At 56.5% G+C, this 14,402-nt stretch overlaps 1 protein-coding gene across 2 annotated transcripts in view; it reads left to right on the top strand.

The window, feature by feature from the left end:
* Positions 1-14,402, top strand: part of GLI2 (GLI family zinc finger 2) — a 261,956-nt gene that overhangs the window by 220,719 nt on the left and 26,835 nt on the right. The window lies entirely within an intron of this gene.

The following is a 14,402-nucleotide window of genomic DNA, read 5'->3' as shown; positions in this document are numbered from 1 at the left end:
AGGAGGCCAGTGCCAGCCGTGAGGAGTGGGAGTGGGGGTGAGGCCAGAGTTTCCAGGTGGGGTCTTGCCAACCAGTGCTCCTCAGAAAAGACTGGCTTTCACTGGAGATGAGGCTGGGCAGAGGAGAAAAGAGAGCTGACTGACTCACACAAGGAACCTCCTTCCGTGCTCATGTGAGAATTGATTTGGGGGCAAGATGGAGGCAGGAGGTCCAGTTAGTAGAGGTGGGGAGAAGGGGCCAGGTCTCGGGAAGACCGTGAAGGTAGAACCACAGGATGTGCCCCCAGCTAGAATATAGAGTTGAGAGAAAGAAGGGAGTTGTAGTTGACCACAGGGTCTCGGGCCTGAGCATTTGAAGGATGGAGTAGTACTGAGCTGGGAGGCTATAGGTGGGGCCCCCATAGAAGGGAGGGAAGTCAGGTATCCTGGGTAGATGTTGCTTTTGGTGTCTGTTAGACACGAAGTCCTTCCCACCCACCAAATGCCATCCTCACAGCTGCTTTCACAGGGACACCTGTGACCCTCTGACCGTGAGCCCTGGGATCAGCATGGAGCCTGTCTCAAGGAATAGTGGAGGGGGTGGCAGGCTCAGCACTCCCTCTCATCCCCTAGTCAGTGCCACTCCACCTGCAGGCCCTGGAGCCCTGGCCAGTGGCACACAGGGACACAGGGCAGCCAGTAGAGCCGGAAGCCACCGCCAGGGACAGGCAGGCGCCTCCCGAAGAGCCAGCCTCCTCGAGCCCTGCCTGGGGTGGTGGTTTCACTCCCTGATAGCCCACGGCAGGGAGACTGTCCTGCAGGGGCAGCCCTGGTGTCTGCAGGGCCGTTCAGCCTGTAGCAGGTTGGGGATTGGCTGGTGGGAAGTCACGTGGGACCAGGCAGGGCCATGAGATTCAGGGTGGGCTACTGCCTTTGGTCACCCCGACCGTCCCCCAGGGCTCTGTTCCAGGGGAGCCCTTCACTTCCCTAAGGCCTGGCTGAAATCTCGCCTCCTCCAGGAAGTCTCTCTGGAAGCCTCCTCCTTCGCTTTCCCCTGCCCCCTTCAGTCACTGGGACAGCTCCCTCCTCTGGCTCCTACTTCATTCTTTGCCTGGCCCACCTCATACTTACAGAGCCACCTCATATGGCTCCTCAGCTATCTTGAGCATCTTCTGCTTCCCAGGAAGAGTTTTGCTGAGAAGAGGGCGGCTGACCTCTGATGCTGGCCCCCTGGATGTGGTCCTCGCCAGGCCCTGATGGGAGGCCATAACATGCCTCAGTGATGCCACCAGAATTTGGTCCCTGTGTGTGTTCCGTTCTTCCTTGCCTTGCCCAGCATGGTGTTTAGTCCAGGATTAAGCACACCATCCAGGTGTTCAACAATACCTCTCGGCTCTGCAGGACATCGACGTCCCTCTGAGTACACACACGCCCGTGTGCTCTGTTCCCCTCTCCTCTCAGCAGCCCTACATGGTGCTCCCACAAGCCACAGTGGGGTGTCAGAGGTGCTGAGAGAAAGTTGTGTGCTAGACACGCTCCTTGCCAATATTAGAAACCAAATAGCAGCAACCGAGTACATGAAGGATCATGTGCAAATTGTCACACCCAAATGTCAGCTTCTTCCAAGCAGGACCCCTCTTCCAAGGGCCTGAGGGTGGCACCAGGGCAATAGGAAAGTGGACGAGGCAGAGAAACCATGGCCAAGAGAGGTAAGATGAGGCAGGTGTCCCCACAGGGCAGGAAAGGCTAAACCAGGCAGCCAGGAGTCATCCAGTGATTTGCAGCATGAGCGTATGCTGTGTGTGTGTAAGTGTGTGTGTGTGTATGTGCACACATGAGAGACAGTGAATTGGAATGCAGACTGCTTCTGTTCTGTACATTTACACACATTCTTCCATGTAACTCCCTTAGCCACCTTCTGAGGCTAGAAATACGCTCCTTACTCTAAGATGAGCCAATGGGCTCCCCAACATCTAGGCTTGCCCCAGGCCTCGCTCTGTTTGTTACCAGCACCGTCTGCCCTTCCCTGGGGTGCAGTTTCCAGCAGCACATGCACCTGACCAACCGTGAGCCCTGGCCCCAGGGAGGGCCAGCCAGGCCAGGTGAACTTGGGCTCAGCCCAGAGCAGCTGGGCCAGAGCCAGAGGGGAGAAGTAGTACAGTGAGCGCCAGGGCAGCCCTGGGTCAGGCCTGGCTGCACGGTGTCCTCCCTGTGGTAGCTGGGCTCAGAGGTGGTGACAGGACTGAAGGGCTGTGGAGTGGTGAGCCCAAGCCCTGCGAGCTGTGTGGATTAAACACATTGACTGAGATGGCACGTGTGAGCCTGGCCCAGTGCCTGGCATACAGCAGGTGCTGGAAGAATGCTGGTGCAGGTCTCGTTCCACCAGTATATCTTTCCCTCTTTAAATCCACTCCCTCTTGCAGGATTCTGTGTCTTCATTGTAGGCAGCTCTGTCCATCTGCTGCCTAAACCCAGGTCCAGGTCCTCCCAGACCTTTTCCTTGCCATCTCCCATCCTGTCCCCCAGGCCTCCAAGTGTGTTGTGTCACCCTTCCCGGGCCAGCCAGTGACATGTCACCCTCATAGCACTGCTCCATGGCTGGTGCTCATCCAGCATTCCCATCTTTATCCTCTCTGCCATCCTGTGATCAGTCCGTGCCACTTCTAGCCCCCTCAGGATAAAATTCAGACTTTAGAACCCCCATCTAGAGGCCTTCCTCTCCAGCTCCTCTCTCCCCACCTGCACTGTGGTCTTGCCATGCACTGCCCCACCTGCAGGTCCCCAGATACCTCCCTGAGCTCGTCCCTGCACAGTGTCCTATGCATGGGGCCCTAGGCCTTCTCCTGAGACCCCACAAGAATCCAGCTCCAGGCCTCTCAAGCCACCAACTAGCTCCACTGTGCTAGTGGGACTCAAGGTGCCCCCAGTTGGAACTGGCTGGGACATCTCCTTACATATGGCCAGATGGCCGGCCGCGCCAGGTCTGGGAGCATATCTGGCAAGGAGCGGGTCCTCTGTGTTGTTGGGTGAGTAAGTGAATGAGTGAATGGCACTTAGAAAAGACCCTGGAATGGGAAGATACGCTCCAGCTAAGCAAGGAAGCACTCGAGGAACATCGCTTTTGGCTCACAGGGGGCTGGAAGGGGCTGGGAGTGGTGTTGCCTTCCAGGCACTCAGCATTTGGCAGCCCCTGGGGCTGAGCATCTCTGGGAAGCAGCAGAGGAGCGCAGAGGTGAGCTCAGCAGTGGGCGCGAGAGCTCCCAGCCCTCCAGCGGCTGCTGGTTAACTCATCACACACTACCCGCCGTGCCTTCTCCGCCTCCGCCTTGGGAACACATCTGGCTTCAGGACGCGGGGGTAGCCGGGAAGCATCCATCACCAGATTCCAGAGCCGGCCTGAGCAGGGATATGGGTTTCTCTGGCTCCAGCATGGGCTGGGCGTGGGGACATTTTTCCTATCCATGGATTTCAGGAGCAGATGACTTCTTTCCCTTTGTTCCCAGTCAGTTACAATCCAAGAAAATCAGAGTAGTGCAGGATTATCCCTGTTTTTATTGCTACTTAATACATTTTTTCCAAAACCAGTTTTAACTAGAACCAGAACCTTCACTTCAACTTGTAAAAATGCTTTCCACACTTCCACTCAGCTCCGACGCCTGCGTGGACGGTTTCTCATGTATGTCTCTAGGAGACGCTGAACACAACACCAGCTCTCTCGGCCAGGCGGCTGAGGCTGGACCTGTCTCTGGGGTGTCCCCCGGCCCCTCCCCTCCCGTGAGCTGTGGGAGCCAGGGAGGTGTTTTCGGTGGGTGCCTGTTCCATGGGTCTGTGCCGGTCCCTCCCGGAAAGCTCCAGACCACCCAGCAGAGAATGTGATTGAGTGTTGCCACTAGCTTTCTTTTTGCCCAAATTCTCACTGAGAAAATTGTGTAGGTCATCCCTGGCGCCAGCAGTGCAGCTCAGGAGACCTGCGGAAGGGGCCTGGCTCTCTCTGAGGAATATGGGCTCACACCAGGAAGCCCCCATACACATCGTCTTGAGCACGTGAGCTCTGTGCAGGCGCAGGGGGCCTGGAGAGCTCATGGACAGCCAAGGAGAACAGGCCTTCTCTCTCTGCCTTTCTCTGTCTCTGTGTCTCATGCACACACAGTGGGTGATTCGGCAGGTGTTTATTGGGCGCCTTCTATGTAGCAGGCGGGTTCTAGGTCTAGGGACGCAGCGCATCATGAGCAACGCACAAGCCCTGCCTGCCTGGTGCCCGAGCTCCAGTGCAGCCCTGTGTGCGCTCCCGGGCGGGACCAGGAATACCTGTCCTGACCTGATGCCCCTCCTACCCCAGCCTCCTTTCTCAGCACCTTCATTCATGGTCCCAGAGGAGGGAGCACTGTACGGGAGAGAACTTTCCAGAGGCTTTGAATGTCCAGCCAAGGCATGGAGAGGGCTCTGCCAGGCAGCAGGGCGAGCAGGGAGAGGTGGGTGGGAACTCCATGTGGGTCCGCATCCTGCAGGGCCTTGTCCCCAGTACACCCGTTTGCAAACCACCAGCCCAATTTTTACCTTAGCTGAGTGCCACCTGCACAATTGTGTATTTAATAATAGTTTTTACCAGACTCACCTTTTGGGGTTAAATAAATGGTTCTTGAAATGGAACAATGTATGTTTTCCTGAAATGAAAAATCTAATCCCTGTCTGAGGAGGATTGTTCCTGTCTCTGTCTCCATCAAACCTAAAATAGCCTCATCTGGGCCTTGTGTGGCCCTACGTTTGGGAACACACTGCAGTGCTGGAAGAAAGGCCGGAAGCTAGAGAGGACTCGATGAGACTCTTGTGGGATTGAAAAGCCAAACCGTGCGTTCCTCCTGGGGCACTGAGGCCAGGGTGCTGGCAGGACAGAGGGACTTCCCAGGCTCTGATGAAAACCCACTGTCCCTGGTCTTCCAGTGGTGGGTGAAGGGCCATTTCCTCTTGTTCTTAACGGGGTCCTGATTTACAGCAGGAAGACAGGAGCGCGGTTGCATGGGAAGGTGATAGAGAACCAGTCGGGGAACCGAGGTCATCATTCTGCTGAGCGGCTCCCTGGAGAGCGGGGAATTCACCGGTTGTCACCCGGGCCCTAAAATGGAATTTTCTCATGTTATGCTGTTGAATATTGGTGATTTAACAACAGAACAGCCACCCCCTCCCACCTCCACCACATTGAGAAGATTGAGATGTTTCCGATTGAAATGTTGTCTGTTTACAGCTCATACTTCCTCCAAGCCGTGCATTTTATTGTCATATTGACACTAATTTGGCTCGGATGTCACCTCCATTCTGACGCCCGTTCTTTATGCTGCCTGTGGATCCGGGGGGTTTTCAGAAACCAATTACATTGATCAAACCCAGAAAGGCAGGAATGCTGGTGGAGGGGCTGCCAGAGGCCCAAGCCAGGCAGGGATCCCTTGCCTAGCCCGAGACAGGAAGGGGAACCGAGGCAAAGGAAGCCAGACTGCAGGTCCCTGCGTGAGGTGGTGGAGCTGTTATATACAGGCACGGGCTAAGCAGTGTCTGTGGGTCATCTGGTAAACCCACACAGACTGTCCTGCCACATCAGCTTCATGAAGCTGCTTTATGGTGAGGAGCCTGCAGCACAGCCTGTTTCTCTGTGTTCATCACTTAGCTAGGCCGTGGTCCTGGCAACTCTGAGCCTCTCTGCTCCGTGGCCCAGACTCTTGCTACTCCCCCATCAGAGGGGGTGAGAGGACTGTGGATGGCTAGGTGTGGGGGCGTTAAGGTCCTCAGGCAAGATTTCCTTAGAGCATCTCCTCGGCGAGCTAGAAAATATCTGGGTGAGGGAGCTGGGCTATGCAGGGAACACATCTTAGCCAGTGAGGATTCAGGGTACCCGAGCCCCACCACCAGGCTGTGTCCTGCTGGCCTTGGTGACAGCACATCCCAGCCCCAGGCTGAGGATGGCATCTGGCACAGAGAAGGCTCCTGGGAGCCGGTGCCAGGATGATGCTCTCTTCCTGCCCCTCAGTCCAGGCTCCTGGGCACGCAGGTCTTGGGGGGATTCCCAGCCCCTCCTCCATGGAAATCCACCCACAGGTATAGATGATATGCTGGCCATCAGCCCATAGCACTCCTGGGGTGGGTGCTGGTAGCCCATCTTCTGCATGAGGCAACCAGTGATTGGCCCAAAGCTACCCAGTTCAGAGCGTGCAGGCAGCGTCGGAACCTGGGTCTGCCTGAGTCCAGGGCCTGTTCTTGCATCTCCTGCCCTTCCCACTGCCTCAGGAAAAGCACTGATCTCCCTCCTGAGCACCTTGGGATTCTCTAGAATAATCCTGCTTAGATGGCACTTTGCAAATCCCGACTGGTGCCTTGGAGTACCGTCTTCATCTCTCTCCTACCTGGTGAGCTCCATGAGGGCAGGGTCAGAGGCTTCCCTGCCTGGAGTCCCCATGATGTCCAATCAAGGCCTGGCATACTCTCAGAACTGCATGAGGGGCTGATGGATCAATGAATAAACACAGGAATGAGCAACAGAAAGTGCTAGTGGGTGAAGCAAGGTCCAGAGGCAGGTGGTGTCGGCATCCACCCAGGTGAGGGTGGGCAGGTGGCCATTCACCCGTGGCTGACCGGCATTATAACGGGCTCATCCACAGACGAATACTCCATGTTCCCGGTCATAAATCACAGGAGAAACCACGGGAAATGAGTGCCAGGCTTTTCTTTCTATTTAGTAATTTATCAAGGGAAGAAGCGCATTAATAAACATATTTCCCATGAGAGGCGGGGATAACAGAGATGAATATCACTGTCAGATTTGGCCTGTTTCCTCTTGTTAGGGGCACACGAGAGGGTGGGAATCCAAATATTAGCAGCAGAATCTTTTTTTAAAAAATGTGTTACAAAGATGTGTGTGTTTCTTACTTTATATCATGTTAGATGGTTTTTCCCCTCACATTACCGCATTTGCCACTCAGTTTGTAAGTAATAGGAGCCTTTCAGAGAATTCACTTTGGCATCTTTCTTTGAATTTCCTTTGAAGTGAGGATTGACAAGGAGTGGACTCAGTAAATAACCCAGAAGCTGAGAGGATGCCGAACGCAAGCCGATGAGTGAATGTCTGGTGACAGCTGTGTTGCTGCGTGGCCCAATCATCTTTCCTAGACTTGCTGCCCTTCACTCTATTATTGACTGGAGGCTTGCCCTGCCCCTTGGAACGGTCCTCCTAGCCCTTGAAGAAGCCACGTTCATTAGCAATTTCATGTTGGAATGCCTGCTGGGTTTTAGGCACTATTCTTGGCGTTCTATGTGTGTCTTCACGACAGCCCTGCAAAGCAAGCCACACTGCCCTGATTGTGGCATGGGGAAAATCAGGAAAATCAGATGGGGAAAGAGAGGCTCAGGAAAGCTAAGTAAATGTGCTCCAAGGAAGCCACAAAGTGACAGGCTTCACAGGGACGGTGGCAGAGGCTGTCTGTGTACCTCTGCATCGTGTGTGTGTTTGTATGTGCATCCACCTGGGTGTGTGTGTCCACCTGGGGTGTGTGTGTGTGTCCACCTGGGGTGTATGTGTGTGTGTCTGCACCTGGGGGGTGTATGTGTGTGTGTCCACCTGGGGTGTGTGTGTCCACCTAGGGGGTGTGTGTCCACTTGGGGTGTATGTGTCTCCACCTGGGGGGTATGTGTCCACCTGGGGGGTGTGTGTATGTCCACCTGGGGTGTGTGTGTCTCCACCTGGGGTGTGTGTGTGTGTCCACCTGGGGGGTGTGTGTGTGTCCACCTGGGGAGTGTGTCCACCTGGGGTGTATGTGTGTGTGTCTGCACCTGGGGGGTGTATGTGTGTGTGTCCACCTGGGGGGTGTGTGTGTGTCCACTTGGGGTGTATGTGTCTCCACCTGGGGGGTATGTGTCCACCTGGGGTGTGTGTGTATGTATGTGTGTGTGTCTCCACCTGGGGTGTGTGTGTGTGTCCACCTGGGGGGTGTGTGTGTGTCCACCTGGGGTGTGTGTGTGTCCACCTGGGGTGTGTGTCCACCTGGGGGGTGTGTGTGTGTCCACCTGGGGTGTGTGTCCACCTGGGGGGGTGTGTGTGTCCACCTGGGGTGTGTGTCCACCTGGGGGGTGTGTGTGTGTCCACCTGGGGGGGGTGTGTGTGTGTGTCCACCTGCGGTGTGTGTGTGTCTCCACCTGGGGGGGTGTGTGTGTGTGTCCACCTGGGGGGTGTGTGTGTGTCCACCTGCGGTGTGTGTGTGTCTCCACCTGCGGTGTGTGTGTGTGTGTCCACCTGGCGTATGTGTGTGTGTGTCCACCTGGCGTGTGTGTGTGTGTGTGTCCACCTGGCGTATGTGTGTGTGTGTCCACCTGGCGTATGTGTGTGTGTGTGTCCACCTGGGGGGTGTGTGTGTGTTCACCTGGGGTGTGTGCGTATGTGTCTCCACCTGGGGTGGGTGTGTATGTCCACCTGGGGTGTGTGTGTGTCCACCTGGGGGGTGTGTGTGTGTCCACCTGGGGGGTGTGTGTGTGTGTCCACCTGGGGGGTGTGTGTGTGTGTCCACCTGGGGTGTGTGTATGTCCACCTGGGGGGTGTGTGTGTGTCCACCTGGGGTGTGTGTGTATGTCCACCTGGGGTGTGTGTATGTCCACCTGGGGTGTGTGTGTGTGTCCACCTGGGGTGTGTGTGTCCACCTGGGGTGTGTGTATGTCCACCTGGGGGGTGTGTGTGTGTCCACCTGGGGTGTGTATGTGTGTCCACCTGGGGTGTGTGTGCGTGTGTCTCCACCTGGTGTGTGTATGTCCACCTGGGGTGTGTGTGTGTGTCCATCTGGGGTGTGTGTGTGTATGTCCACCTGGGGTGTGTGTGTGTGTCCACCTGGGGTGTGTGTGTGTGTCCACCTGGGGTGTGTGTGTGTGTGTGTCCACCTGGGGTGTGTGTGTGTGTGTCTCCACCTGGGGTGTGTGTGTATGTCCACCTGGGGTGTGTGTGTATGTCCACCTGGGGTGTGTGTGTGTCCACCTGGTGTGTGTGTATGTCCACCTGGGGTGTGTGTGTGTGTGTCTCCACCTGGAGTGTGTGTGTATGTCCACCTGGAGTGTACGTGTGTCTCCACCTGGGGGGTGTGTGTGTGTTTCTCCACCTGGGGTGTGTGTGTATGTCCACCTGGAGTGTGTGTGTATGTCCACCTGGAGTGTGTGTGTGTGTCCACCTGGGGTGTGTGTGTCCACCTGGGGGGTGTGTGTCCACGTGGGGTGTATGTGTCTCCACCTGGGGGGTATGTGTCCACCTGGGGTGTGTGTGTGTGTATGTGTGTGTGTCTCCACCTGGGGTGTGTGTGTCCACCTGGGGGGTGTGTGTGTGTCCACCTGGGGTGTGTGTGTGTCCACCTGGGGTGTGTGTCCACCTGGGGGGTGTGTGTGTGTCCACCTGGGGGTGTGTGTGTGTCCACCTGGGGTGTGTGTCCACCTGGGGGGTGTGTGTGTGTCCACCTGGGGGGGGTGTGTGTGTGTGTCCACCTGCGGTGTGTGTGTGTCTCCACCTGGGGGGTGTGTGTGTGTGTGTGTCCACCTGGGGTGTGTGTGTGTGTGTGTGTCCACCTGCGGTGTGTGTGTGTCTCCACCTGCGGTGTGTGTGTGTGTGTCCACCTGGCGTATGTGTGTGTGTGTCCACCTGGCGTGTGTGTGTGTGTGTGTCCACCTGGCGTATGTGTGTGTGTGTCCACCTGGCGTGTGTGTGTGTGTGTGTCCACCTGACGTATATGTGTGTGTGTCCACCTGGCGTATGTGTGTGTGTGTGTCCACCTGGGGGGTGTGTGTGTGTCCACCTGGGGGGTGTGTGTGTGTTCACCTGGGGTGTGTGCGTATGTGTCTCCACCTGGGGTGGGTGTGTATGTCCACCTGGGGTGTGTGTGTGTCCACCTGGGGGGTGTGTGTATGTCCACCTGGGGTGTGTGTGTGTGTGTCCACCTGGGGTGTGTGTGTCCACCTGGGGGGTGTGTGTGTGTCCACCTGGGGGGTGTGTGTGTGTTCACCTGGGGTGTGTGCGTATGTGTCTCCACCTGGGGTGGGTGTGTATGTCCACCTGGGGTGTGTGTGTGTCCACCTGGGGGGTGTGTGTATGTCCACCTGGGGTGTGTGTGTGTGTCCACCTGGGGTGTGTGTGTCCACCTGGGGGGTGTGTGTCCACGTGGGGTGTGTCTCCACCTGAGGTGTGTGTGTGTCCACCTGGGGTGTGTGTATGTCCACCTGGGGTGTGTGTGTGTCTACCTGGGGTGTGTGTGTCCACCTGGGGTGTGTGTATGTCCACCTGGGGTGTGTATGTCCACCTGGGGTGTGTGTGCGTGTGTCTCCACCTGGGGTGTGTGTGTGTGTCCATCTGGGGTGTGTGTATGTCCACCTGGGGTGTGTGTGTCCACCTGGGGTGTGTGTGCGTGTGTCTCCACCTGGGGTGTGTGTGTGTGTCCACCTGGGGTGTGTGTATGTCCACCTGGGGTGTGTGTGTGTGTCCACCTGGGGTGTGTGTATGTCCACCTGGGGTGTGTGTGTGTGTCCACCTGGGGTGTGTGTGTGTCCACCTGGGGTGTGTGTGCGTGTGTCTCCACCTGGGGTGTGTGTGTGTGTCCACCTGGGGTGTGTGTATGTCCACCTGGGGTGTGTGTGTGTGTCCACCTGGGGTGTGTGTATGTCCACCTGGGGTGTGTGTGTGTGTCCACCTGGGGTGTGTGTGTGTCCACCTGGGGTGTGTGTGCGTGTGTCTCCACCTGGGGGGTGTGTGTGTGTCTCCACCTGGGGTGTGTGTGTGTGTCCACCTGGAGTGTGCGTGTGTCTCCACCTGGGGGGTGTGTGTCCATGTGGGGTGTGTGTCTCCACCTGAGGTGTGTGTGTGTGTCCACCTGGGGTGTGTATGTCCACCTGGGGTGTGTGTACGTGTGTCTCCACCTGGGGTGTGTGTGTGTGTCCACCTGGGGTGTGCATATGTGTCTCCACCTGGGGGGTGTGTGTGTGTCCACCTGGGGTGTGTGTGCGTGTGTCTCCACCTGGGGTGTGTGTGTGTGTGTCCACCTGGGGGGGTGTGTGTGTGTCCACCTGGGGGGGTGTGTGTGTGTCCACCTGGGGGGTGTGTGTGTCTCCACCTGGGGGGTGTGTGTTTCTCCACCTGGGGTGTGTGTGTCCACCTGGGGTGTGTGTCTCCACCTGGGGTGTGTGTGTCCACCTGGGGTGTGTGTGTGTGTCCACCTGGGGGGTGTGTGCGTGTGTCTCCACCTGGGGTGTGTGTGTATGTCCACCTGGGGGGTGTGTGTGTGTCCACCTGGGGTGTGTGTATGTCCACCTGGGGTGTGTGTGTGTGTCCACCTGGGGTGTGTATGTCCACCTGGGGTGTGTGTATGTCCACCTGGGGTGTGTGTGTGTGTCCACCTGGGGTGTGTGTGTCCACCTGGGGTGTGTGTATGTCCACCTGGGGTGTGTGTGTGTGTCCACCTGGGGTGTGTATGTATGTCCACCTGGGGTGTGTGTGCGTGTGTCTCCACCTGGTGTGTGTATGTCCACCTGGGGTGTGTGTGTGTGTCCACCTGGGGTGTGTGTGTGTATGTCCACCTGGGGTGTGTGTGTGTCCACCTGGGGTGTGTGTGTCTCCACCTGGGGTGTGTGTGTATGTCCACCTGGGGTGTGTGTGTGTCCACCTGGTGTGTGTGTATGTCCACCTGGGGTGTGTGTGTATGTCCACCTGGGGTGTGTGTGTGTGTGTCTCCACCTGGAGTGTGTATGTCCACCTGGAGTGTACGTGTGTCTCCACCTGGGGGGTGTGTGTCTCCACCTGGGGGGTGTGTGTGTGTGTCTCCACCTGGGGTGTGTGTGTATGTCCACCTGGAGTGTGTGTGTATGTCCACCTGGAGTGTGTGTGTGTGTCCACCTGGAGTGTGCGTGTGTCTCCACCTGGGGGGTGTGTGTCCACGTGGGGTGTGTGTCTCCACCTGAGGTGTGTGTGTGTGTGTCCACCTGGGGCCTCCTCCCATGCAGGGGGCCCTCCCTGTCCCTTCCTGCAGTCATACTCCCTGCCCCCGAGACACCACTCCTCCTCTGCACCCTGGACATAGGTCCTGTGGCAGGTGGTTTTGGTGTCCCTGTACCTTGGGCAAGTTATTTAGTGTCCTTTGTTTCGTCTTCTGTAAAATGAGCATAACAGCCCCTTCTTCATAGGACAGTCGTGAAGATTACATTACCTAACACTTTAAAGTTTGGAGGAGACCTAGCACGTGTGATGATAACATTGAGCACGTGCTGTCTTTAGGTGACTGTGAATCTGTTCTTCCTCAACACGTTCTGTCTGTGCCGTGGCTCAGCCCTTGGCATCTCCCACTGGGCTCGTGGCTGTGCCATCTGTATTCGAGTGTTGGGGATGGTCAGGTGGGAAAAGGGATTTAGGTCCCTAATGCATAGTGAGAAAGACAGGAGCAAGCAGATAACCGCACGGTGGATGAAAGCTCATCCCCACCCTTGTTTGGAGAGAGAGACCTGAGCATAGGGAAGATCTAACTCCAGGAGGTCAGGGAAGGCATCCCAAATGAGGTGATGACTTGGCTGAGGTCTGAACAGAGAGAGCGCCGCAGTCAAAGGAAGCTGCACGTGCAAGTGCCTGTGCAGGTGATACGGAGGAAGGGCTGGAAGGAGCCCCGGTGGCTGGAGTGAGGGCATTCCACAGGGCCACTGCCTAGGCCTTGTTTGTAATAGCAGTGGGGATGTTTGGAAAGTTTTGGGGAGAGGGCAGGGACATAATCCTATTTCCAAGTTGAAAATCTCTGTCTTTGCAGTGAGCACTGTGGATTGGACAGCTGTTAGGTGAGGGCCCCAGAATGATCCAAGTGAGTGGTGGGCTGTGCTGGGGGTGGAGTTTCAAAGGAGAGATTTTGAGAGGTGTTCATGAACCCACACATAAGTGGGCTCCGTTGTGGTGGAGGGGAGGAGGGAAGGCTGACTCCCGGGTCTCCCGCTCTGCCACTGCGCAGGTGGCAGGCACGTGCTGTCGAAGAGCTGGTCCAGGCACAGGTCAGTAGTGTGGGGCTGCCTGTGCTGAATTGGAGCTGCCTTGCGGACAGGAGGAGAGGACGAGGAGGCAGCTGGCTCTGAGAAGGTTCACTCTTCAGAGCCACTGAAAGTGGGATGTCGAAAACTGTTTGTGGGAGGGGACGTCCTCCTGGCCCTGGGCCTCTGCTGACCTCTCTGAAGATGGACAGAGAGGACACAGAGTCCTCAGAAAAGTCCAGACACCAGGTCTCCTTTGGACCTGGGTTCAAATCCTGCCTCTATAGCTCTGTGACCTTGAGCAAGTCACCAACCTCCAAGCGTAACTGCCTTGCTGCTTGTCTGCTGCTTATCTGGTTTGCTTGGAGGATGGTGATAGCTGTTAAATGAGTCAGTGGGTCTAAGTGTCACTAAACGGTGGCTGTCACTGGGTCATTAATTGCGTAAGAATTTAGAAGCAGACATTTATCCAGATACTGCACTAGAGGGGCACACTCCAGCCAGGATGCCCCTGTTTGCCCTCCAGGATCCCTGTTTAGAGTGGGTGGTCACTGGCCTGCTTCATGGGCCTCCCTGCCTCTTTCTGTCCTCAGGCAGGTGGCCTAGGATCCTTCCCGGTGTAAGAGAAAGGAGGAGTTGTCTGAGTGCGTTACCTGCTCTGCCCTGGCTCCTCTGTGGGGTCAGAGCAAGTGGGCATCCCCAGAAGCATCTATGGAGCGTCTTCTGTGTACCCGCCGCAGCTCTGCCTCCTAAAATATCTGTAAGCCCCTGTCTTCATAGCCCAATAGAATAAACAGCGAAAGCAGAAAGTTTAGCTGCAAGGATGTCAAAAGAAAAGAATGTTCCGATTAACTCAACTTCTTTTTCAACTGGGAGCTTTCCTAACATCACTTAACTCTTCTTGTTGAAAATAAAGTATGCCAAGTGTTGGGCCGCATGAGCATCTCAACTGCGGCCACTCTGGAGTGGCCAGGCCACCTCCCCATCCATCATCCCATTGGGTCACAGCAGCCCCAGAGCTGGCAGGGGACTTGTTTTATGCTGATGTCATTGATGATGACCCCGAGCCTGTGACAGGTAAAACAACTTGCCCCAAGTCATGCAGCTGACTTATGGCCCCAGCGCAGGGTAGCCAGTGTTCAGCCCCCACTTCACCCCACTGCAGGTCACTGTTCCAGTCCAGGTCTCCGTCCCTCTACCCAGAGTCCCTTCATCCCAGGCTGCTGGCTGTCTACTCCCCTCTGTGGCCTAAGACTCCCCTCATCCCATGGAAGAGGGCGGTGAGGAGAGAAAACTCTGGAAGCCCCTTTCAGCCCAACGGTCCTGGATGTCCTCTGTCCTCTCCATGCCTTGGAGAGGTGCTTCTCCTGGTGGCCTGGCCGGAAGGAGCCTCCCCAGGGATCCCTAGGTCTCCTCAG

This window comes from Macaca mulatta, chromosome 12, assembly GCF_049350105.2.
Source record: "Macaca mulatta isolate MMU2019108-1 chromosome 12, T2T-MMU8v2.0, whole genome shotgun sequence".
Classification (NCBI taxonomy): domain Eukaryota; kingdom Metazoa; phylum Chordata; class Mammalia; order Primates; family Cercopithecidae; genus Macaca; species Macaca mulatta.
This window is presented reverse-complemented; position numbering and strand designations above follow the sequence as displayed.